The 25,931-nt window shown below is 39.9% G+C and overlaps 1 long non-coding RNA gene across 1 annotated transcript; it reads left to right on the forward strand.

The window, feature by feature from the left end:
* The first annotated feature begins 1,172 nt into the window (after positions 1-1,172).
* On the forward strand, positions 1,173-25,480 carry LOC125415224 (uncharacterized). Its single transcript, XR_014998190.2, has 5 exons — positions 1,173-1,460; positions 1,575-1,711; positions 2,292-2,588; positions 6,321-6,488; positions 25,189-25,480. It is a non-coding gene; the product is annotated as an uncharacterized LOC125415224 (long non-coding RNA).
* Positions 25,481-25,931: the final 451 nt, after the last annotated feature.

Consider the following 25,931-nt stretch of genomic DNA (forward strand, 5'->3'; position numbering starts at 1 on the left):
TTGTGTGGTGTGTTACTACACTCTGTATTTGTGTAACAGAATACCAGCCGCTGACCTACTGAGAGCAAATTTCACCCCCACTTCGAAGATAGGGCAGCACCCTGAGCTTGGAACCTCTTTCCATTCTTAATCCTGTCCTCCACAAAAATATTTCCAGCAAATCCCTCCTTTGGTTCCTGCAATTTGGAAGTGCTGAAGAAGAACCAAAACTTTTCTTCCCAAAAGCCTCGTGGTTTGGAGACAACTGACAGGTAGATTTATAAGTCAAAACAACCTGAAAATTCACATGGATGCATAAATTATTAGGGCAAGAGTCTTAGGATTGTGGCAACGTGGGCTTGAAGTTTCCATCCACCTAGCTCACTTTTCTTTCATCTTTAGTGAGGGTTCTAGAAACCATCCCTTCTTCCTCTTCCTACATCCCCCACGCTCTTCTCAGCGGAAGGCAGTGCAGTGTGGCTTCTGATCCAGTTTTTCTGGTGACACTCTTCGTCCAGATGTTTCCAATTCCCTCCACAGTTGCTCAAGCTCAGGGATGTGTGCCAATCCTTATCTCACTTGACCATTGAGCATTCCCTAGTATGGACCACTCTGTCCTTTATGCAATTCCCTTCTGGTTTTTTTCTTCAAACTTTCTTGGCTGATTTTTCTTCGCTTTCCTAGACTCCTCTAAATATTTGCATTTCTTGGATCTCCATACACCCTCTCCTCTTTATGTTATCACTTCTTCCTCCACAGACTACCCTTGGCTCACACTCCCCAAGGCTGAGATTTCTGTCACTATTTACATATTAGCTCATCTTCCAACTGTCAGTACTGCCTGTGCCTGTTCTGAATACAGTCTTTGGGGTGATCTCTGCACAAGTTGTCTGCAATCTTGATTAAAACCCTTTCTCACAACCCTAGAATAGAGGCTGACATCCTCCTCCCCATGTTTTCTTGTCGTAGAATGTAAACTAGCCCACCCCTTCCGGTAAGCTCTCACCGACTCTCGCCCTTACTGCCAAGAGCGAAAGGGTGATTCATTTATCCCTGCTAAACCACGACTTTACAAGAGTCTGTCCCTTCTGAATCCTCATCTGACTTCAGAGACACACATTCCATGGTTCTCTCCTACCAGGTGGAAGGTCTCTGCCTTTATGGGAAAGTTTGAAGTTTCAGAGAAGGTTTGGAATGTTAGCAGACCACATATGCAAATCATCTGTCCTGGGCTGAAATCAGCAGCCTACAGTAATGAAGATACAATCACATTGGCACGTTCCTGACTCTTGACTCCTAATAGGGGAAACATCAATAAGAAAGCCACATGCCTCTTTAAAGAATGTTTTAAAAGTTGGAGAACTCTGATGGAAAGCCTGCCCGCCTATGACTCAGCGTGACAGTTAACCTCAACTGTCAACTTGACGTAATGAAAATTGCCAGGAGATGAGCCTCTAAACCTGCTAAGAGGGCTTTTCAAGGTAGGGTGAAGCGTGGGCCATGTCCTTCCGTGAGCTTCCATGCCCAGGACAGGTTTTAAAAAAGAAAGAGTAAGCTGAGTGCCACTTCTGTGTTCCTCTGCTTCCTGGCTGTAGGTGCAATGTGACCCACCACCTCAAGCAGATGCCACCATGCTTTCGCTACCACAAAGGACTATAGCCTCAAACTACACAGAGTCAAAGCTTCCTCTTGAAGCTGTGTGTCGGGTGTTTTAGTCACCGTAATGGGAAAAGTAAGTCATGGCTACACACTTAGCTTCCCACTGAGAAGTTCCTCTTACCCCTTGCCTTCGCTCTATCTCTTATGTTCTGCTCTTCAGTGAGGGAACCTGACATCACCAGTGATGTAGATTTCTTAAGACAGAATGGATTACCAAGACATCACTCCTCCTGAGACTGTGGATTTAGTTGCCAGCAGAGAAGAAACCCAACCTGCCATTCCATGCAGGAAGATTCCCATCCTCGTAGGAGACAGTAACTTAGAGTACCTGCTGCCAATGGTAGAACGGTTACCAAAGCCAGTTAGCTCAGAGGTCCTCAACCTGTGTGTGGCTTGCAACCCCTTCAACAAACCTCTATCTCCAAAAAATATGTATATACCACTCATAATAGTAGCAAAGCTACAGTTATGAAGTAGCATCAAAAATAATTTCACAGTTGGGGGTCACCACAACATGAGGAACTGTATTAAAGCGTCACAACATTAAGAAGGTTACAAACCACTGACTTAGCAGCATGGGTAACCTTTTATACGGTGTTTCTTAAAACCAGAATGAACTGTTCTGTGGTTTCTTCCCTCTGCTTTCTGTATAGTTCCCCTGCATGATTTCAGACCCAGCTGGGAAAGAAATGTCACTTCTTAATCATGGAATATTTTCATCTGCTTCAAGTTGGAAATGGGAGATGGCTGAGATTCTAACCGAAATTATATGGAAGCTTCTGGACCTCCGTTTGACTCCAATGCCATTTAAGAAGCTGTGAGTGATCGTATGCGCCGTGAAACCCAGTGTTGAAAGGAAAGTCATGTGGTTTCTGGGAGCAGCTTGGGTCAGTGAGCCTCACCAAAACAGCTTCTAGTTCAATTAAAGACCCCATCTACAGGAAATAAAGGTGAGAGCAGAAGAACACATTTTATATCATCACTAGCCTTCATGTGGCCAAGCAGCCTGCATACCCATGAGCACATACTGCATGTACATAACCCTTGACACACACATGTTCAAAGTTTAAAAAGAATGGTAGAATCAAATGCCTTGGATTTCTCATACTGTTCTTGTTAACATGAGTTACCAAGACGCCAAGATCTCTATAACTCCATGAGATTTACCACTGGGCTTCCAATGAGAAGATGCTAATGCATGGGAACTTGAGAGTGTCGTGAAAACTGTAGCCACCTAGCACAGCAGCCAACCGAGGCACAGCAGCCTGTGCTCATCTTGTGCAATTGCAGGACAAAATCATGTCAATTATTGTAGCCGCGGTGTGAGGTATAGTTTCTAGATCACAGGAAGGTAAAGATCTTCAAATGCATCAAGAAAAAGGCTCAGCATAAGGAAACTGTGTCACCGTTCTGTTAAGTTAGATTCCATCCTGCCATTGAAACTTGGGCCCAGACAAAATGGTGACCACCAGACTGCAAAGAGCTTAGCCTCGAAGGAAGGAGAGGGGACCTGCCTGGCACAACACAGCTCTGGCCCATCACAAGCTTTGAAACCAGACATTTCAGAGAAAGGTTTCTGGGAGTTTGGGAAGCATGCCAAAGGACTAACACGTTAACTTGACTAGAGTGAATTCTTTTCATTCTCTTTGTGCTTCCTTTTCAAATACTCTAATTTCACTCTTGTTATAAAAAAAAAGTAATCAAAACAGGTGATATGACTTTTTCTGTGTCTTAAATTTTAAAAGTTCCATCTGTCACTAATTACACATTTATTCCATTATGCCGTACGGCGAAAATAATTGCTTGAGGTTTTTTGTTGACAATTTAGAGTTTAAAGTAAATACTAATTATTTTTGTTATAACCACGTATTAAATTAAATAATTCACTGCTAGACACTTTAAGGCTCCAAATAATTTTATTAGAGCCACATAAGAAAGTAATTATATAATTGGCGACACATATGTCAGTCTTAGAGACCCATCTTCCAAAGTTGGAAGCCTTCTTTCTTTCCTTTTCAGTTTTCCTTCGCGTGGAAGTGAAGATGGCTACTTCATGCGAACTCTGCAGCGTTTTCTCATGATGTATGTGGCCTCGCCAGCCAGCTGTTTGGCTCAGCCGTCCTACTGCAGCGGCCACTCCGCACTTAGGTTGTAACTAGAAGGGCCCTTACGATGAACACCAATATTAGTCTGATAACGGCCGATTTCTATTTTCAATTCCTCTAGAAATTAAAATCGCTCTCCCCAAACTCCAACCAGAAGTTGCTGTGAATTCCATTTGGAACTTGTGCTAATAATAATATTTTCTGGAATAATAACAACAGGTTTGGATTTAATTAAATATGTTGCTCACTGAAGCATCTGTTTTAAACATTCATCCATGGCAGCTCCTCTGGGATGTCCAAATGGGAGTGTTTTCACTCCACGACACTATCCTAACGTGTGTTTGGGAATTTTTGAATAATTAGTTGGGCTTTGTTTTGGGAGAATTCGCCAGGATGAAAAAAAGCAGTTCTTTCCTTAAATTCCAGTGATAGATGGAAGCCAGTCGGGGGGGGGGGGGGACAATCAGTCACATAGGCAGCCTTTGAGAGGCTCTTATGCAACGCATGGTATTAGGAGTCAAGTTTTGCTTCATGTTCACACATAGCTCCTATTATCATTCATGAGTGTTATTCACTTATCAAACTAAGGGCGCATCCCTTCCCAATTAGACTAAGCTGCTTTTGGCAGAAAGCCACTAAAAATAGCAGACACTGAGCTCCAGAGTGGGTGACTAACCTTTCAAGAACTGGAAGCCACCTTTGAGACAGCTATTAGTGACATGACTTGACTGAAAACATTACAGGGACAGAAAATTTCTGAATCTGTGGCTTGTTTTGCTCTCCGAGCAAGTGATGACCAAGAGCTATTAAAATGTCACAAATCTAGTAAAACCATGATTTATTATTACTATTGTACGTGTGTTTGCATATGTGTAATCTCCCATGTGCCACAGCACGTGTGTGATGGTCAAAGAACAGCTTGCAGGAGTAAATTCTCTCCCTCCTTCTGCAATGTGGGCCCTGGGGATGGAGCTCAGGTCATCGGGGTCATATGGTAAGAGCTCTTACTCAGCCATCTTCTAGGCCCCAAGTGGCGCAATTCAAAGGTTTCATTTAAAGTGAACTCCTAGCCTTGAATTCCATGCCGTTATAACTGAGTATTTCTTACCACTGCATCCTTAGAACATAGACTAGCACAAGGTTTAGGAGGACACCGCAGATAGTCGTTGAATGAATGAGTGGTTCGCATACGCAAGTCAATAAGAATTTGTTTTGAGTCTACTGCTAGGAGCTAGGTACCATTAGGACAAGGGACAATCAAATGTGAAATATCTATGTTTACATATATGTACATGTAAATGAGAGAGACCGATTCTGATGTCAAGGAGTTCACAATATCTTAAGTGATGCTAACACAGACAAAATCATCCTTTATACTGTTGCCAACACAGTGATAATGGACTCCGTAAAATGATAAGCAGGATTGGGTTTAGATTAAGTCCTATAACAAGTGTGTTCCATGATGTCTCAAACTGATCTACAAGTAAGTGCGAGGTTTTGATTATCATTCAGACAACTCAAGTAAGCAAATAATTCCTCAGAAATTTCATCAAAGCTGGCATGCTGATTTTGAGAAATACATTTCAAAACAATGTATGAAGCCATCACCTGCACAATTAACCATAAACCAAGATAGTTACTGACTCTTTGGGGGCTGTGGTAGCTGGACTCTGGAAACAGTGAGATGTTGTACAAGAAACAGTGAGATGTTGTATAAGACTAGACAAAGGAAAAGCATGCGGTGTTAGGCACGGTTTTCTGTGCTAAGGCCCAAGTAATGCACTTCTTCTAACAGGATCCTCTTCTAACGCGTGTGATTCTAGGTTTCAAAGCACTGGAAGCTGGGCTGGTGCTCAGAGTTCCAGCAACAGCAAGCTAACCATGGGACACAAACTTTCTCCGGTGAGAGGGTATAGCAATGTGCTGTGCATTGGGATTCAGCGATCCTCGCAGGAGGAATGTGTCCATTTCTAAACTAATCCAACGTCTCAGTCACTATGGTCAAAAGACAAATGTATTTGTACACATAATTCCCATCACTTATCTATAAAAGAGTGCCTTGAACAAGGCCACCAAATTCTTATAGATTGCTTTTTGTCTTCTCTGAGTTTAAGATATTATGCTCTGGACTGATAGGGCCTCTCTCTTACGTATCTCCCCCTTCCCTTCCCTCTTCTTCTTATCACTCTGAAGACAGAGTACACCCTTAAGGCTGGATATAATACCATCGTAGTCTTTTAAATTCTTAATTTAGCAATAATTTAAAGCACATAATAGATACTCAAGAAGTATTTAGTAAGTGAGTGAAGAAATTGGGTGTCATCCATGTAATAAATGGTGAGTGTTTTTATATTTTAGTGACTCAAGAAACAATGTAAGACATCATCCATCTACAACAATTACAGCTTTCCTCAGAAGACAAAGCCTTCTCGTATGTAGCAGTACAAACACATACACTCACTTAATCATTGGAAGAACTCTGGTGCCATAAACATAACAACAATAGCATCTGTCATTTGTTGAGTGCTTTTTATATGGTCAGCGTTCTAATTGGATTATTTCATTTAATCTCTACAGCAATTAGGAAGCAGATACTCAAGCTACTCCCTCCGTCTGAAAATGAAGAAACAGTAGTTAAACAACTTACCTTAAGTCTCCAGTCTCACATCTAAAGGTCTAAGCCAAGAGTTGACTCCATGGCATTTTCTTTCTGGAAATAGTATTTCAACATTATGGCAGAAACAGGTTTGTTTTCCACTGTGTGTCAAATGTGTTCTTTCTCTCTCCTTTCCTCTCTCTCTCTCTCTCTCTCTCTCTCTCTCTCTCTCTCTCTCTCTCTCCGTGTGTGTGTGTGTGTGTGTGTGTGTGTGTTGGGTAAGCTTTCTTAGTGACCATGTTGAATAACCCACAGCCCTTCTCGATCTGCCAAGATGATTGCACCAGCCATTAGTGACCATCCAAGAATAGACAGTATACAGTCTGGTGGCATCTTCTCAGTTTAGCTGGCATCAGGGCTCTGTCTTCTGTGGCCAATATGGCTTAATAAAATCATTAAAATTCTTTCCTATATTGTAATTAGAATGCTTAAGAATTGTAGGCAAAGAAAAGTGAAAATTAGAATTCACCCCCCAGAAAAGCATGCGGGCACCGGGGGGAAAGGAAGGAAGGAAAGCAAAGCTAGTGAAAGGCAGCTTCCAGTAGTGGCCAAGGAGAGTGTGTACTAACAGGATGCTCCTACAGCAAAAGCTATGTAGGTGAAATGAAACCCAGAAGAGTGGTAGAAGAAATCCTACGGCATAAAAGCTCAAGAGAGACTGATCTTCCTGGGTAGCTGAGCAATGGCATGGTGCTTGGCTATCTATACTCTTGGACTGATGGATGGAATGCCCACAGTCTTACTCTTGCATGCATTCATTTCCTTTTACAGCAAACACAGACTTCAAAGATCATATACTCATTATTTTACATTTCTGTAAACAGAACTAAAAATGGGTCCCAGTAAACCGAAAACAAGGAATTGGTGGAACTGCACCCCTTTCCACCCTCTCTCAGAAGGAGTTTGTTTCACCCACTCCCCACGATCTCTTCCTTTTGAACCCAGTCCATGCGGCACATTCCAGTTTCCTACACTGAGTCCTAGCTTTCTCTCTCTCACTCACCATGTGATAGCAGAGGTCCCTGCACACACTTCAGAGCACTTTCACTGCCTCGAGGACATTCTACTCAATTCTACTGAACAGAAGGCTCAACCTGTGGCCCTTGTGATACGATGTCACATATTCACACTCTTTAGGGTTTAAGAGGTTGACAGCCTTGGGCGGAGGTGGTTGTCCCTATCGAACCATTTCTATTCCTAACATAAAATTCATATTACTTGAGAAAACCTGAGTGAGTCAGGGCAAAACTACAAAACAGCACAGATTATGTTCTGATAAGTGAGTAGAACTTCTGTCAAAAATTTTTTTAAAAAAAAATGTCTTAACTTAGAGGGTTACATTTCCACCCAATGACTCAATATTAGTCTCCTTCCTGGTTTACCTCCTCTTCCCCAATCTGTTGTTATTTCATTGCTTTAATCCTCTACTGTGAAAAATCAGTTGACTCAAGACAGGCGCTATTGTGCAAGGTAGCAAGGAATTGGCCGTAAACAAAACAGGGATAAAAGCAAACTAATGACCTCACAGAGGAACTGCTTCAAGGAGATGTGATGATATGGAGGATCCTTCTGGTCCATGATGCTGAGGCTAGGGGTACTGAGGGGACTTGGGCCAAGAATTATACTCAAGTCACCTAACTTTTGTCTTTGATAAATTTTTCCATATCTGTGACTATTAGAGCATACTTTGTGGCTTGAATGTATGCCCATTAAATAGACAGAGTTAGTAAATGAATAGAAGAATTAGACAAGTAGTAGACAAGGAAATGAGCACATTATAATAGCAGACCCAGAGCAGATAGAAAATAAACCACAGCATGGACCATCTCTTTCTCTCTTTCTCTCTCTATCTTGGTCTCTCTGTCTCTCTTTATCTTTCTGTCTCTCACACACACAAACACACATACACACTAGAGTTCTGGATAGACAAATAATATCATCCTGTATCCAAAAAACCATAAACCTGAATACCTTATTAATCCTTTATACCACATATTTTAACCAATATAATGGTAGTAATAATTGCCTACTTATTTTATAGCAGTATTTCAAGTACAAGTGACTATACTAGAAAAAATTAGAAAGCCGTGATGAGTAGGTAGGTAGGTAAATGACTAGATAAGGGGACAGAGTGTTAACTCGCAGTTACCATTGACTTTGTGATACTATATGTTTATTTTGTCTATTATGTGATTAAAACCACCTTCTCATGTATTCCTTTGCATAATTTAATTGAACCTAACTAAAAGCAAATGTGGAAACTGAGAAATCTGAACACAAGATTAGTTAGTCATGGAAATCCAAGTGGCTTCGCTAATATGGATGAGGTATGTTTAAGAGGTAATGGATGCTAGGCTATTTCTTAAAGACATTAACTCTCATTATCAGGGATTTTCTAGGTCTCACTGTTTTCTGTTAAGATTTATTATCGTTGACATTCTTGCTGATGTCTGGCTTTATGAAAGGAATAACATCAAGCTCACAGGATTTTGACATAATTGAAAGATTATGAGTATAAAATGCTTTGCGTAGCACATGACAAATGGCTGATGACTTGATCACTACTTCCAACGTCACGGTAAGGGCCAACAGAGGCCTCTGTCAGTGTTAAGCACAATTTCAATCATCTAGTTATCAACTGAATAGCATTATCTTTACAAAAGTCCTGTGAAGAACGAGTGGCTAGCATCATTTCCTGGAGGATCTAGTGGGCAGAGTCAATAAAGGGTAAAAAGTTGATTCATGGGCTTGTAAAATGGCTCAGTGGCTAATGTATGTGCCTGGCAAATGTGGAAGTCCAGAATTTAGAGCCCTCAAAAACCTATGTAAAAGCCAAACCAGCATGCCAGCTAATTGTAACACTTGGGAGGCAGAGACAAGAGATCCTCAGGAATAGCCTCAGGAGCCTAGATTGACTTCCCAGACTCATAATAAATGAGCTCTGGATTCAACTGCAAAATGAAACCTCATTAAATAAGGTGAAAAGTATCAGAGGAGACACTAACTTTGTGTCTCCACATGCACAAGAACACACATGCCCTTGCACAAACACTCAGCTTACTTACAAATCCATATTCCGCATTTCTATTAAAGTAAATATCACCATTACTCTTGCTGCCATGATGAACATGATGTTTGTTACTAATTATAATCATACAGGCTCTCACTGTACTCTCACACATACATACACACACGCACGCACACACATACATACATGCACATACACACAAGTACTGCAAGTACTTGCAAAGCACTTAGTACATGCTCAGGACGAGTAATTAATTGTCCAGAACCTCATGGCCCACAACTTTTAGAGGCAGCAGGCATTTTCCGGATTACCACCGAGACTACCATTGCATCAGAGCAAGAGTGAGGGTTGCTTTATTGGTTTCAGCAAATTTGTTTATTAGTTTTAGCAAGGAGCTGAATGTCAGATCTATTGGCCAAAGATTTGTCAATCTGGCTTCATGACTCTGTTCCAGTGAAACCTGAAGCTATTTTTTTTCTGAGGTTTTATTCAGATTTCACTCAAACCACTTCACTATTAAATTGCATATTGTATCAACTAATGATAAAATTAATTTTTAGTAAATAATCTTAAAGCAAAAATCATGAGTGCTAGTACAGCCAGTGAAGACAGCACTGGGACTATGGGCTCTATTTTCTCAGTTATAAAACAGTATCTATAATTGGCATCAGGAAAATTTTGTTTGAGCACTGATAGAGTTGCTCGTGTTTCCTCTTTGTCCCGAGCCATCATGGAAACACTTCTTTGTCTTGAAATACACTTCTATCCTGCTGCATAAACTATGTTATAGAAATTTCATCTATTTGCATGATAATTACATGCGAATTTGAAAAAGTAGGGTGTTGTGTTTAAGTACAGCAGTATTTATTATAGCTTATTCAAAAATAGCAGGAATTGTGATGTCAACTCAATGTAACTTTGAATCCTAATGAATTATTTACCAGTTTCAGGCTTGATATTTTCTTTCCCAAGCTTGATGTCCTAATTTAGAAATGGAATATCATCAGACATATAAGGTTGTTGACATAATGGGAAGATGATCGATATAAAATGCTTGATGCAGCCATATGACATACAGTTGACAAACACTTGGCTAAAACTTGTCTATTCAAATTAATCTCCAGATATTTCCTTTAGTTTCAATACTCGAAAGTATTAAATTAATACCTTGGTAGCTCTTGTTTCTTTAAATGGGGCTACTATTCACCTATATATTCATACCAGAACCTAGCAGACCACCCTTTATAATCCCTCCCCATTAATCCCTTCCAGATAAAATACATCACAAGTCTTGTGATTCTGTTTATGGCATGTAATTGAGTAAATTTATATTCTCTCTACATTACCACTACAAAACAAGTATTAGCATCTCACCAACTTGTTTCATAAAAATAATTTGGAAACTACATTTTTGTAATATAGATTTTAAAATTCAAACAACTTTATAAAGTCATCTCTGATGTATATTCCTCAAAACTAGCTTTTCAAAAGCAAGTTCAAATGCTATATGTATCTGCATACATAGAAACTTAATTCTCTAATGGACAAATAGTAGACCTCAAAGTTACTGGGTATTTCTATATGTGTTATAAAAGTTCCCTTAAGTGTATTTTGGTACGGCATTCATTGGCTAAACACTTGACCTTAAATCAATCAAGAATATTGTAGCAGTCATAATTTTACCTTAGAGTATCCATCTGAATTCTATTCAATTTTCATAATATAGACCCTGTCTACATAAAGTTTCAAACAATTTCCAAATTTTTAATAGAAGAATACACCATCCTACAATGCAAAAGAAAAACCCCAAATTAGTAGCTGGTCTTTGATCCCAATCCACAATTTCATAATTTTTAATTTTAAATTAAACCGGAAAGTTCAGTTAAAATAGTCATAATATGTTTTAATTGTTTGCCCCTGCTCTTGAATGCTACAGATACTTACTGGCTTGATCTCATTTACACATACAAACATCAGTATTCAAATACATGTAAGCAACCATAGAGCTTTAGGGAGGACGGCTTTATAAACCCAGCACTTTGGTAGCGGTAGCTGCTCTTATGAGTTTTTCGGGAAATTAAGCGTGTAAGAACTAAGTGGTAAGGAAGCAAGAGATGATCAGTCCCAAGAGAAGCGATGTGCTAATTGATGGGAGGCGCTTTATTGCCTGTGCCCCCTCCTAGTAATGAGAGAGTGAGGGGAGCCCAAATTCCCCCACCATCTTCAAAGAAGTCTTTGTTGACTCAGTGACAATATACTCTTTATGATGGATAATATAGTACAACAAAAGCCCTAAACTATCCTCACTGTGCTGTCCAAGCTTCCAAGCGGGTCCACAATTACACCTAATTTGGATCGTGAAAGTTGCTGGCAAAAAACAGATGGGCAACCCAATGACTTGCCCTAACTCTGCTCGGAGGTTGTAAATTCTAAACCTGGAAAGAACAAAGTGGAAGGAGCATATCAGTGGGGAAGAGAAGGATTGAAGGAAGACGTTCTCACGACTGGGTGCCATGAAACGGCTAACCGTGCCTCCTCTCGTGGTCTACTTTCCTTAGATCTATTTCTTGCTTCTTGGTCTCTTCAGCATTTCCTTCTGAGTTCAATGCCTCCTTTTTAGAATCTTCGCCTACAAAATTTTCTTCAGTATTACCAGTTTCTTACACCCTTCCTTTGACTTCTTTACACCCTTAAAATTTTCATTTTATTCTCTTCTTAAACGGCACACAACTCAACTCGTATCGGTTGAAGAGAAATATGCGTAACCCTTGCGTTTATTTAGAAAATTCCATTAGCCATTTAACTTAATTTTCCTCTTGTCCTTTGAAATTAAAATCAAACGATGCTCCTTGTGCACAATCACCCCCACTGTGTGTGTGCACATGTGTGTGTGTGTGTGTGTAGTGTGTGTAGTGTTTCACAGTGACTAATCCTGATCTGACCTTTTGTTTGCACCTAAATTATTTTTCATGTTAAATGCATTACTCTCACCCCCTACCAAAACCAAGGAGGAAAATGGTGGCTTTACTAAAATGTTTGAGGCATTGTTCTTATGAGAGTACATAATTAGCTTCCAACTTCATTTGTGAGGTTTGAAACGTAAATTTTACTCGTAATCACACACATGTGCATGAGTGTGGATGTGTTCACATCAGTGCAATGCCCACGGCTATTAGAGAAAGTGCTGTGTCTCCTAGGGCCGAAGGTACAGGCAGTTGTGAGACCCCTGACATGAACGCCTTGACTCACACTCTCATTCTGTGCAAGAGCAACACAAGCTCCTAACCACTGAGCGATCTCTCCAGCCCTTCATTCCTGATTCTTAAAGTCCGAGCTTATAAATGGTATTATATTCAAAATACATTTTGAGTGACTGAATGAATATCTAATTGAGAATAATAATTTCTAATATGTTATAAAATTATGTTTCTTAGGATAACTAAGACACAAAAAGAAAAACAATAATTTCCATTAAAGAAAATAAGTCCAGCACTGTTAAAAACACACACAATATAAGAATGCCATTGTGGGGTTTCTCAAATGTTGTCCAGAGCTAAAATAGATTTGATAGCAAGAATCCAATTACAATTCTGCCTCCATTTATGATTGTATCCCAATTCTAGTATTGCAAATACATTGCATGTTTTATTTCCAATACATCACTATATTAGGCTCTAGAATAGAATGCCACTCATTTTAGAAAAACCTATGACTTTTAATTTGCTGATTGTGTCCATAAATTGAATTAATTAAATATGATGTTCACTTTTGTGGTCATTTATTGGTTAACATATTATAATATAAGCCCTAGCCATTACATATTTTGTAAATGTCACAGGTATCTGAGGATGGTGGATCATTAATATAATATTTATGAGCAAGAGATTCACCAAACTATAATTATCATAATCCATGATAGATATGAAAATACTTTAAGCAAGATGGAAGTATAGAGGATGTATGTAACAAAAATATTCAAAAACTTTTGAGAGTTAAGCAAATGGGATTTGATAATGATTCACATGTGGCATTAAGAGAACTAAGTTCAGGACAGGTGGTGGTGATGCACGCCTTTAATCCCAGCACTCGGGGAGGCAGAGGCAGGCAGACCTCTGTGAGTTCAAGGCCAGCCTGGTCTACAAGAGCTAGTTCCAGGACAGGCACCAAACTACAGAGAAGCCTTGTCTCAAAGAGAGAAGGGAGAGAGAGAGAAAGAGAGAGAGAGAGAGAGAGAGAGAGAGAGAGAGAAGAGAGGAAGAAGAGAGGGAGAAGAGAGAGAGAACTAAGTTCAGGATGATTCTAAAGATATTGAAAGAGTGAGATCTGAGGATTGAAAGATGGAAAGGGTATTCTGGGTTCAGTTTTAAGTTTATACTGGGTGATTAGTCAACATTGCAATTAGAAATATCAGATATTAAATATAAATACCAGAGCACAAGGGAAAGATAGTAACTGGAGATATTCATCGGGAAGTAACTATGCACAAGGAATGGCGTTTAGTTCCACAAAACTGGATAATAAAGGGTACTTTCGCCACCAATGAAAAAACTTACTACAACTAGACCTTACTTCTAATTACACATACATTATGGAAGAAATATGCTTCCAACAACTCCCTGAAGACAAAATAGAATAAAATAAAGCAATCACAGCGCTGAACGGTATCTAGACGAAAATTTAGAAATAGCCTTTACCTAGTCATGCAGGGGGTGCTAGTTTCAACCTGGAGTTGAACCAGAGGAGAAGGAAGAGGAAAGAGGTCAAAACCTGAAAAGTAAAGGCATTGAAAAGAACAAAAAGATTCAAATCTTTAAGAGACCTCCATCAAAATGATTACTGACAATACAATGTTTTGCAGTCCCAAAATGAGAAGAAAAACAAGGAAAAGAAATCGTTTTTCTGGCCAGGCGGTGTTGGGGCATGCCTTTAATCCTAGCACTCGGGAGACAGAGGCAGGCAGATCTCTGTGAGTTTGAGGCCAGCCTGGTCTACAAGAATTAGTTCTAGGATGGGTTCCAAAGCTACAGAGAAACCTTGTCTTGAAAAAAAAAATAAAACAAAACAAAATCATTTTTCTGAAGTAGCAAAGACTGAAAAACATCCACAAACTTGATAGAATGTAAGAATTTACTCATTCGAGAAATTCGATGAACTCCAATTCACACAACTCAGAGAAAACTATGCTTAAAAATGCAACAAACTTTTGAAAATTAAAAGTAAAGTAAAATAATGGAGGCAGTAAAGGAAACAAAATGCCTTACATAAAGTATCCAACTACAAATATTCTCTATTCCAGGAATACTAAGTTGGTTTTCTATTGAAAAATAAGTTTAAATGACTGGACTGCCAGGAGGTCATGGTGCATGCCTTTAATCCCAGCAATCAGGAGGCAGAGGCAGACAGATCTCTGTGTGTTCAAGGCCAGCCTGGTTTTCAAGAGCTAGTTCCAGGACAGGTTTCAAAGCTACAGAGAAACCATGTCTTGAAAAAAAAAATGACTGGACCAAATGATATTTTTAGAGACTTCTCTTGGAACAGATTTCAAGGAAAATAACAGGGGAAAGATGAAGGAAACTTTGAAGGAAGTGACTGTGTTTAAAAGTGAGGCGATGAATCTGTAACGCAACAGCAGCAATAGGATGGATGCAAAACAAACTGGAGGGCGAAGTTCAACTAATTGGATGACAAATTGCGTGGAGAAATCAAGTCAGGATGACTGGGTTTCGTGTTTAGTTGACTCATTAAATACTGGAAAAGTGAATAAGACGCCCAGGCTAGGGTAGACGGCGAGGCAAGACGCTGAATTTAGCCGGAAAACTGATGATGTTTTCCTCCACTCGGATGTACTTTAATTAGCGGTGGAGATGCCCCGGAAAACTTATCGTATGATTAAATATCTGTGATTACAGCTGAGCAGAAGGCATGATCAGAATATGTAATTGATATTAGTTATCTGTCAAATGTATCCCTTTTCTAGACACAGAATAAACTACCATCAATGACCCAGTGAGGAAAAAAAAAAAAAAACCAACGTGAAATTTCAGGACCCAGTATGAACATGTTAGTCGTGAGCTGGGGGAGCGGGGAGGAAGGGGGCTAAAGGATCGCGGTGGCGGAACGGTTATAGAAATCAAGCATTCGGAGCTCTTGGGGAGAGTCATTTTAACAAGAAAATTGAAAATATTTTGATAATTCTCTACTCGCTTAGCTCTATAGTGTGTACAGACAGAAAAGCAAGCCGGAGCAGAAAAGAGCATGACCGGTGAAGGGGTGGCAGGGTCTTCTTCTCTCGACTTTTATGTTTAAGAAAGGCAACCATGCTGAAAAGAGTTTAGGAGGAACATTGGAACCTGCTGAGCGTTAAGGATCTATGTTTCCGAGAGGCCTTCCAGAAGATTCTGAAATAGAGAGCTCTTTCTTGCAGTGGCTAGGAAAGTTACTTGGACCCTGCCTTCATCCATATTTTAAAAATTAAACAACAAAAAAGGAGTAGATGGAAGACTCACTTCTCACTGCCAACAATGTTCACTTGAATGCACACCAACTTGAGGCTGCATCATTGACATAACACAAGCTTGTGTGTCCAGGGCCACCTTTCTCCCATGTAAAACCCACGTGCTTTATTGGAAACATCTATGACTAGTCGGCCTCTCAGGCGCCAGTGAAACAGCAGCGGACTAGACGGCCTTTGCTTCCGGGGTCATCTTTTCCCGGGTCTATTCCATTTGGTTCCTGCAGTGTTTTGTAAATGGTGAAGGAAGAAGACCCCTGTTGAGTGTGATGTTACGTTGGTATATGGTGCAATTAAAACACCCGTGAAATAATGGTCCCCTCAAAAGAGCCGAAAATGCTCTTTCTATTCAAAAGTGTGCAGATGTACTGGAGCTTTATACAGTCTGAGTCAATTTCAGTGGAAATAAAAACACTTAGGGTGTCATAGAAATAACATTTGCTAAGGGAAAGTTGAGCTGGCAGGCTGATCTAATTCTGATAAAAAAAAATATTGGTTTGAATTTACAGGCTAAGAAGGTTATAAACCACTCTGTGATCTGCCGTATTTTGCCTAAGTGGTAGGTTTTTTTGTTTTTGCTTTTTTTTTTTCCTTCCAACTTAAAGGAAACCCAGTCCTGTGACTAAATAAATAGTCTGAATCACTGAGCAGGTCTGGGCTGATGCATTAGCAGAAGGAGTCATAGGTGTGGCGGTCGGTCCTCAAGGCTTGTATCCGTGCTGCGCACCTTCAAACACAACCTGGGAATTTAACAGGAGCCCATCTCACCACGCAGCAGGAAATGCCAAGGAAGCCTGTTAGAATCACTCAGTACCACCTAAGAGGAAGGCCACACTTAAGGACTTTGGATTTTCAGGCTGCTGTTCCCAAGGTGCCAAAAGCTTATTGGCTCCATCTGAACCAAGCAAAACTGCCAGCCTTCCTGTTGACCCAAGCACTGCTTCCAATCTGCTTCGTTCTGAGCGTGCGATGTAATTTTGGAAACCTAAACCTCTCCTGGAGCAGACACCCAATGGTCTAATCGTTTGTTTTTGTTACAAGAATTGAATGTATGGAAAAAACTGCCCCCCTGCCCCCTCCCCCTTCTGACATCTTGCTGCACTTGACAGCTGACAAAAATCAGTTTTGTTCATTTTGGCAAATACAACGAAAATAGAGAAAGAAATGCGTTGTAAAACGACGGGTTTCAACAGACTTGGACAGCTCCCCTGGAACCTAGGGATCATGCAGACCAGGCTGGCGTTGGAGGACCTAATGCTAACACGCTCCTGGAAGGTGCAGCACCCAACAGAATCTTATGCATGCTCCCATGCTCTCTGGGACACTGAAGATCTAGCTTCTTTGAAGTGATAAGGTTTTGTTGTTGCTGGTCTTCTGGTAACATGTCAATCTGCCAAAAAAAAAAAAATTTATTTGAAAAAGAACCTAAACGAATTTGGATATAAATCCTAAAATTGATGCATGCATTCACTGACAGGAGAAATCACCATATGAGCTGGAAAAAAATGGAGTAGTATGCAGTCAATAAGGTAGGTTGCTATCCTACAATTAGCAAATAAATATTTGTTGTTTGTCTTATGGGTAGCAATTGCCCCCACAACTAACAGCATCATTTTATGATGAAACTCTTTGCCCTTGAACTTGGAGGAGTCGCAAAATTCTTCTCCTTGAAAAGCTCAAGAATGTCACTTTTAATCAAAATTAGTAAGCAAAACAAGTTCAATATTTAATCTTCAACCTATCATTGTAACTCCCCTTAAGGGGAGACATTTTCATTGAATTATCTCCCAATTTTTTTCCATCTGAATCTAACTAAGGCACAAAATATCACAGAGGAACTGCTTTATTCACTTACTGAGTAATTCTGATGATTTCTAGGCTCTACCACCTGTTGAGTGTTAAACCAATTGAGAATGAATTGGTGTTTTTAAACAATGTATCCTACACTTAACTGAAATCAAAATAAGAAATTTGTAAACTGTAGAGTAAAAAAGAAAAGCGGCCATGTGGTCTAGAGTGTGATGTCACATACATGGATTTCTGTTCTCTTCCTCCTTTTAGAGAAGAATCAAAACCATTAATGCATTCTCAGTATTTTCTCCAGTACATACCCGAAGTCTGATAGCCAGCTAACACTCACATTAGACCAAGGAAGAAAAAGCATGAGATCCCTGACAATCTGGAAACAGTGTGATAAAAATGCAAAAAGAACTGTGAAAAGGAAGCTCAGGTGAGTAGTTTATGACTAATCCCTGCTATTGATGATGCAGAAGAAGAAAGATCACAAGAACAAAACCCAAGTCCTCCCTGGAAAATTTAGCAAGACAATATCCTAAAACAAACAGTATGTCGAGCAATGTAGTTCAAGTAGGAACAAACTTGCCTAGCATATAGAAAGCTGTAGATTAAGTCCTCAGTGCAGAAAGTAGAGAGAGGGGGGAGGGAGAGAGAGAGAGAGAGAGAGAGAGAGAGAGAGAGAGAGAGGAATATCTCCACTACTATTGCAAAGGAACTCTCCCAGAAGGACAACTCCGCATGCAAGCCTGGAGCCTCTCTTCATCTTCATGAGCCCCAGTGTGCCTCCCACAGACCTACCCTACAAACCTAATCTCATGCTGGGCTTGAGTAAGCATTTGACAAATGGTGGCTATTTTTATTACATGATCTCCATATTTTTACAGAGCCAAAAATGAATGGAAAAAGAAAACTTCAGATACAAGCCATCCATCTTTGTCGCTGGATTTTGTGCCTTATCCTGCCTCCCTGCCCAGCCCATCATTAAACAGCTTACTATGGTCTGTGCATGCAGAAAACCATAATAAATGAGGATTCAGTAGAACAGAAACAGGGGAACTCCTGATGATAGCATTTTACTGCCAGATCCAGTGGACCCTCAAGGAGGCCATGGAGGTTCAAAGCACCAATATCAACAAGGTCCTTTCACATTTAAAATCCCTTACACTGTGTTTTGCCAGTGAAAAAGTCCTCACACCCTTATAACGGTTGTCCTTGATTTTTCTCTTGTTTACAGGCAGATTTTTAAAAAAATATTCTATTTTTTTAGACTATGCAATGATAAAAATTAATACCATGCTTTTCAGTTTTTGGTGCATGCTGGGGGGCATTCGGTTGTTTAAGTTGAAGTCAAAATTAGACCTACAAATGAACAAGAAAAGAAAAAAAAACATCGTGGGTAGAGTAAGATCAAATCCAAATTGGATTATGTCATAGCAGAATTATGGATTCGGAAATGCATGATTAAAACTATACCCAGGTATGAAATTTGACTATTTCTTGTGTGCGGAGTATCTGGTTTCTTGATGGAAGTGTCTATAAAGTGAATGAAGGCTGGTTTTTTGTTTGTTTGTTTATTTGCTTTTTATCTTTTTTTTTTTTTTGAGTGAAAAATCCTAAGGACCATAACGACCACTCACTCCAATAGAACACTCTTAGGAGAGCCATGAGGCTTTACTTTGGAGTCTTCTGTACGTGTATGTATTGGCATGTAAGTCAGGTTTTTTTTCCTAGAAATTTCAGCATGCAGCACCTTACCCTTCTTAAAAAAGCAGTTATAAAAAAAAAGCAGTTATACTTGAATAGCTCCAGAAGCTTAATATACTTCTCTCTGTGAATAGTAGCACATACAGAAACTGTTAATTCCAACGTTCATTTTTATGTAACTTACATATAGTATGTTCATCAATTTTTATATATTACAAATCACTATATTATATGTAGTAATTAAATTACCTAAATCTGTAGTAGAAAGTGTGTATTAATTTCTATCTGATTTTTGTTTATTCATGTTTAGAGTGTGTTGTCATTTGCAACACCAAGGTTATGGAGTTAAAATTCTGCTAATAATTTTGTATGTCTAACAAAAACATGAAGATTCTAATTAACGTCAAATTTCTTCATAATGAATACAAGGAATAGTAATAGTGATGATAACAGGTAGGAGAAAATAAAGATGATAAGGTGATTTTAGGTTATATTCTCTTAGGTATAATGGATGTCTGATAAAATATATAATTTCAACAGAGTTCGTTGGACGCCATAGGAGAAGCTCTATGTGTTTAGATCCAGGAAGGGGATGTCTATGCTTGTCCAAGAAGACTGGAATGAACTGGAGTGGGCATGTTGAAGATAACACTTCACATGGATTTTGAGCTCCATCAAACTCCTTTAAGTCCCAAAGAGCCACCTTTATCCAAGGAGTGGTCCTGGCTCTTTTTCTTTGAAGCCCGTCCACACAAGGATACCAACCAGGTCCAAAGGAGAGCCTTTGTCAGCAAGTCTTCTTTGGGGATTTTGAACAAAACACCTGAAACCGGGAAACTGAAAGAGGTCTAATACTATATTCAATAATATATTACATCTAATATTATTCCATTAGGTATAATGAAATGTCTAATGAAATATATAGATATAAATATTATTAATTTCAAATAACAAAAAGTCAAATGTGAATAAATTGAGCAGGAATGTGGCTTTGTTCTTCATGAAAGAAAGGCGTAGAGGACTCAAAAAGGAGTTGCTAAGCATGCATTCCCTGAGTGTGAAAGGCCCTGGATTGTGTTAGAGAATCTTCTAGAAATATCTCTTCAATACTAACAATGGCAGTAATAAAGGGCTTAATCGTAAATGTGTATTAACTGTTCAGCATGTCACATCTATAGTGAATTCCTTTAGCCTTCCTGTTTTGTTTGAGAAATTTTACATCATATTTTTTGTGAGGGGTGGGAGATGAACCCTAAAAACAACGAGGTTAAGTAAATGCTCTATCTGTATACAGCTCAGCAGCCATAGAGGAAGACACGAAGGCCAGCTGGTGTGAAAATCAAATAACGCTAGTGTGAAAGTCAAATAACGTAAGACACTGTCCTGCTCTGTGGCTCTCTTTGGACCCCTCAGTTTCCCAGTTTCCAAGGTTTCATAGATAACCCTGGCGCTTTGTGATCTAAAGGAGTTTGACAGAGCTCAACAGCCTGGCAAAGTGCAATCCTCAGCACGTTCGCGCCACTTCCGACTGTCTTCCCAGACAAAGCATGGACACCTCCCTCCCGGGAGGTAAGCACATAGTACTTCTCCTACCGCTTTCAGGAAATTTTGTTGCATTGACAGGCTCATCGAGTGTTACCTCTAACGAAGCTCTACAATGCAGAGAGTTGGCCTTTTCTCCCCTATACCCTCTCCTACAGCTCCCGGTCACCGGACTGTAGTCACCAGCGGTTGAGTTAATAAATCATGGATGGATGCGAAGGAAACAGAATTCTTTCCTTTTTCCAACCACAAGCAAAGACCTTGGAGCCACATGGGCAAAAGCTAACTGAAGGGATAAAAAGTACTTCGAGAGTAAAGTATGATCCGTGTATTCTTTGAAAACCCAACATGAAAAATACTGTTATTTTTAGCTTCATTTTCATGATTCAGCCTGCCCAGTGTAAATATTTTATAAGAGGCAAAAGACAAATACCAGTTTATGGGAAATGTAAATTAATTTGAAGCTAAAATTAGCAGAACCATTCTAGTGGACAGATGACAAGGGGAGGAAAACAAGATGAAGAGAAACTGATTAACGCACAGCAAAGAAACCAGATACTCAAAAACCCCAGTGGGCTGATGGACTGTTGTCAAAGGAAGTGTGAACGTAGAAGCACAGGGTGGGCAACATTTTATGTGGAGACAAACAACAGAGAAATAAAACAGATATTAACAGATACAAAAATTACTAAATATTTACTCTGTAGACCTGGCCTTGGGAGAAAGTGGGAATTAGGCTTAAGTCATACTTAAATCCTAGCAATCTTCCAATGTGCCCTTTGAACTCCTGGCATTTCTTCCAGCCTCTGTGTATCTAGGGGCCTTGTGGTCTGTATTCTCCCTTATTCTCAACAGAAAATTTAGCAGGTATTGCCCGTATGCAAACTAATGCAAATGAGGCCACGAAGGTGCCGTCATGTTGGTGTCCTGAAAGCTGAAGTTTAACCTCTGTTGCATTAAGGCATAGCAACAGAAAGAGTGGACAGGATTAGAAGGGTTGGGAGCTCTGACTCAGCCATCATCCAAGACTGGGTCTTCCAGAAAAGAACTCTAGGCAGAAAAATAATGCAAATTCTCCATTAAATTCTCATTTGCTCAGAACGAACAAACTCTTCTTGAAGTAAAATATTCTATTTTGTGCCTGCTTTGATACTAAATACTATGTGATGGTGTGAGCATTCTAGGTCTTACTTAAGTTCCGGTTTCTGTTTCTGTAAAAAGTGACCGTAAGACTGTTTCCTATAGATGCAATTAGACATTTGAAAAGGCCTCTCTCACTGCTCGGCACTTAGCACTCCTAATGGAGTAGATGCTACTTTTACAAACAATATAATGATGTCACCATTTTCAACTATTTTTGGTGGATGGCCTCCAAGGTAAGGCAAGGATCTTTACAGTTCAGACAGACGTGGTGGGGGGGTGTCCCACAGCATGAGAGGGAGGTTGCTACGGCTCCACCCCACTTTTGAGCAAAACATATAGTAACAATTCAAGAATCATTGTTTTGAAAGAGCTCTAAAATTGACCCCCAGAGTAAATGAGTGGTTTGAAAAAAATTAAAAATAAAACAATAACTACAGCAGCAACAACAACAAAACCTTTAAATGATTTTGGTACCAAAAAAAAACCAAAACAAACAAACAAACACATGCAAGTTCAAGAAAATACCACGATAAACCATCACATCTTTCCCATGGGCTCATTGCCTGGACAATGAAAGGGAAAAGCTGGTGAGAGGTTTGGAGAGAGTGGCCAAATAGAAACTGATAGCTAGGCACAAGTCTCACCTGTAATCCCAGCACTTGGGAGGCAGAGGCAGGACAATGACTTCAAATTCAATATTAGCATAAGCTACAGGACAAGATCTTCTCTGGAAATGAACAAAAACAGGCAAACAAAAGTCCCATTATCATCAGAAATATACATTAATAAATAGAATAAGTAAATGTAATTTTAAAATGCTTGTCATCTCTTAATGTTTCTATATTACATTATATATGGGCAAATATTCAAGTATTAGAGGTGTCATCTTGAAATTGTGTTATGAATGCAGCATTGAGTGAGAGAAATATTTAAAGGACACACTCTTTTAATTACACTAAGTCTCCTAACGGAAGAAAAGCAAAACTCCATCAAATGAGTCTAAAGAATCATATATGCAAATATAAACATATTATTCTCAGATAAAAGGAAAGAAATGATTAATGTTTCTCATTTTCACTCAGTTTGTTATTAAATACAGGGAGTACCCAAGAAGGACAGCATGTATTCTTCTCCTCCTCCCCAGCCCCTTAATCCCCTTCTCCTAGCCCCCAGAGTATCACAGCTTCAAGTCTTGCTTCTCACCTCTCACCAGGCACTGGGATGCTCCCCAGAGCCCAGGGGAAATCTGGACATCGAAGCCTGAACTCATTCCTAGCAAGTAAATGAAACAGCACTGAAATATAAAAACTGTTCATAAAATTTTTGCCAGAACAGTAGATTTTTTGGATCACTTTATATTTCAAAATTCCTATTTATTCTTAGAAATCTTTCCTTCTCATTCTCTCTCTTTCTACCTACCAACCGAGTGATTGTTCCATATCTAGCAAAGGCATCAGGTTTTGTTTTATTGTACCTCCAGTGTCATTTAATTATTCATTTTTTTTTTTAGAGAAAGCTCATGAGATTTGGCAAAGTAGTAGGTATTTGGTGTTGATGTGCCCTTAGACTTTTATTTTACTGCTCAATAAAAATAAAATGCATTAGTATTTTTATTTCAAGGCATCACTATGCAACGTTGGATAAGGATTTAAATTAATGTAATATTCTAAACAGGCATTCATATGTCTTTATCCTTCCAGCCAACGCATTAAAACTGCCTTAAGCCAACACTACATTCCTGAAGCCAGACGATGCTTTCTTCTGCTGGGCAGATTTGCGAAGCAGAAATACCCTTCTGAGTCTGTTCCAGAGTTGACTGACCTTGAAGTGGGAACTGCTGTGTGTTAATTTCTCTTGTGAGCTTAGGACTTTCCATCCATCAAATAGGCACCCTAATGGTACCGAAGTGGCTCACACGTTTCTGAGGTCCAAAGTGCGGCAGAATTCTTGGGTTTTCAAGAGACAGGCAGGCAGGCTGGACATGCTGCTAACAACACCACCGATGCCAGTTCCCAGATGGAACTCTGGAGCTACACTGAGTTCTCCCTTTCAAAATCTGTTCGCAAATGCTCCCAGGCCTGGTATGGGCTCTCGGGCTCATTGTTTTTCCTGGTCACCATGGAGCTACTAGTTTCAGTCTTAGCTACAAGAGCATCCTGGGGACTCGGAAAGAAATAGTGAGTGCCAGAACCCTCTGGCTCTTTGGAGAAGCTGAAGAGCGAGTAGCAGGAAGCAGTAAACCAGAGCCCATAACTGCCAACGAATGACCTAGATGCTGTTTCTTGGCGGTACTGTTCGGGTTCTTTGCCTCTAAGCAAATCAAGACAAATGGGGAGAAAAGGCAAAGCTTTCTCATGGATCCATCAGGTATTAAGTGATTGGAGCTGGCAGGGTAGCACAGATGAATCTGGGTGGGCCACTGACTAGGAGACAGTACTCCAAGTTTGCAAACCTCGGTTTCTTCTGGTCTACAAAGTGACTCTAAGAATGTCTACCCAATTGACTTGCCAGAGGGGTTTGCCACTGGACTAAGCACACTCACGCCTGAGATGGAGGAAGCCCCCCCCACAGTCAGTGGAGGCGGCTTTCCCTTATGGCCACCGCTGCTGCAATTGTGGCTTCTCAATGTTGACACAAACACAGAAAACCAGATAATAGCATAGAGCCGAGTTTTGAGGGGTTTTCTGTACTTCATTCTACAATTAAGAAAAAAATGACATTAAAAGAAAACTGTATGCTCCTTAATAGTATTTAAGGCTGCAAGCGTGTGAAACTCCAGTATTATGTAATTTCTGTGACTGAAACACATAATAGGAAAGGTGATACATGTGTTTTTACAGAAAATCACTATAATAGTATGATTGATTTAAACTCCCTCTGTGTTCATAAATGGACTTTCCCCAGCCCTGAACTGTATTGTATGATCAGACTAGGATTAATGGCAGAAAATTCTCTTGAATAATAATACATCAAGTTTCATAAAACTACAGGAGAAAGTGCCACGAGGTTTTAACTTGAGAGATTCTGAGCCATGAAACTGTGTAACAAAAATTCTCTTTCATAGGAATGACTAGATGTCATTGCCCATTGCCGAGCACTTCTGCCGGTTGGTCATTCCCGCTCTCCCTCCGGTTCCCCAGAGCAGCTATCAAGCACCGACACATTCTGCTCTGTCTTTGGGAGCTTTGTTTTAGAGGAACTGGAAGATGACTTTCCTACCATTTGAAGTCTCTGCTGTCACTGAGGTATGCTGGCCCAGGGACATAAAAGCTGATCCTTTGTTTGTCGTGGTTAAATGCTTGATAAGCAGAAAAAGGTTTTGACGTTCAATCTGGCCCATTCTGGAGTCTGTTAAAGGAAATGCTCACTGCAGTTTTTTTAAAAAAAATAACACTCAAACAAAAACGTTCTGGATTTAATCATTGGAAACAGAATAATGAGTCTTTTCACTCAGGAAGCTCTCGTCTGCTTTGTTGAGATACCAGTTGGGTGGAAAGTAGGGCTGAGGTTCACAGGAGATGAGGGTTAGGATCCTGTGAGATTGTTGGAAATTCGTGTCCCTTCTACGCCCCTGATGCCTCAACAGAACAAATGGAAGGTTCTCTGACAGGGAAATTCTTGGATTTGCCTGCAGTGCATACAAGATAAATGAAATGTCCTTCAATACACAGTGCTGTTTCTGAGACTGCTGTAAACTCAATGAATATGTGATAGGTCCTCTAAATAAGTCTTCCTCCTCCTCCTCCTCCTCTTCCTCCTCCTCCTCCTCCTCCTCTTCCTCCTCCTCCTTCTTTCTCCTCTTCCTCT

This window comes from Myodes glareolus, chromosome 19 (assembly GCF_982192425.1).
Source record: "Myodes glareolus chromosome 19, mMyoGla1.1, whole genome shotgun sequence".
Taxonomy (NCBI): domain Eukaryota; kingdom Metazoa; phylum Chordata; class Mammalia; order Rodentia; family Cricetidae; genus Myodes; species Myodes glareolus.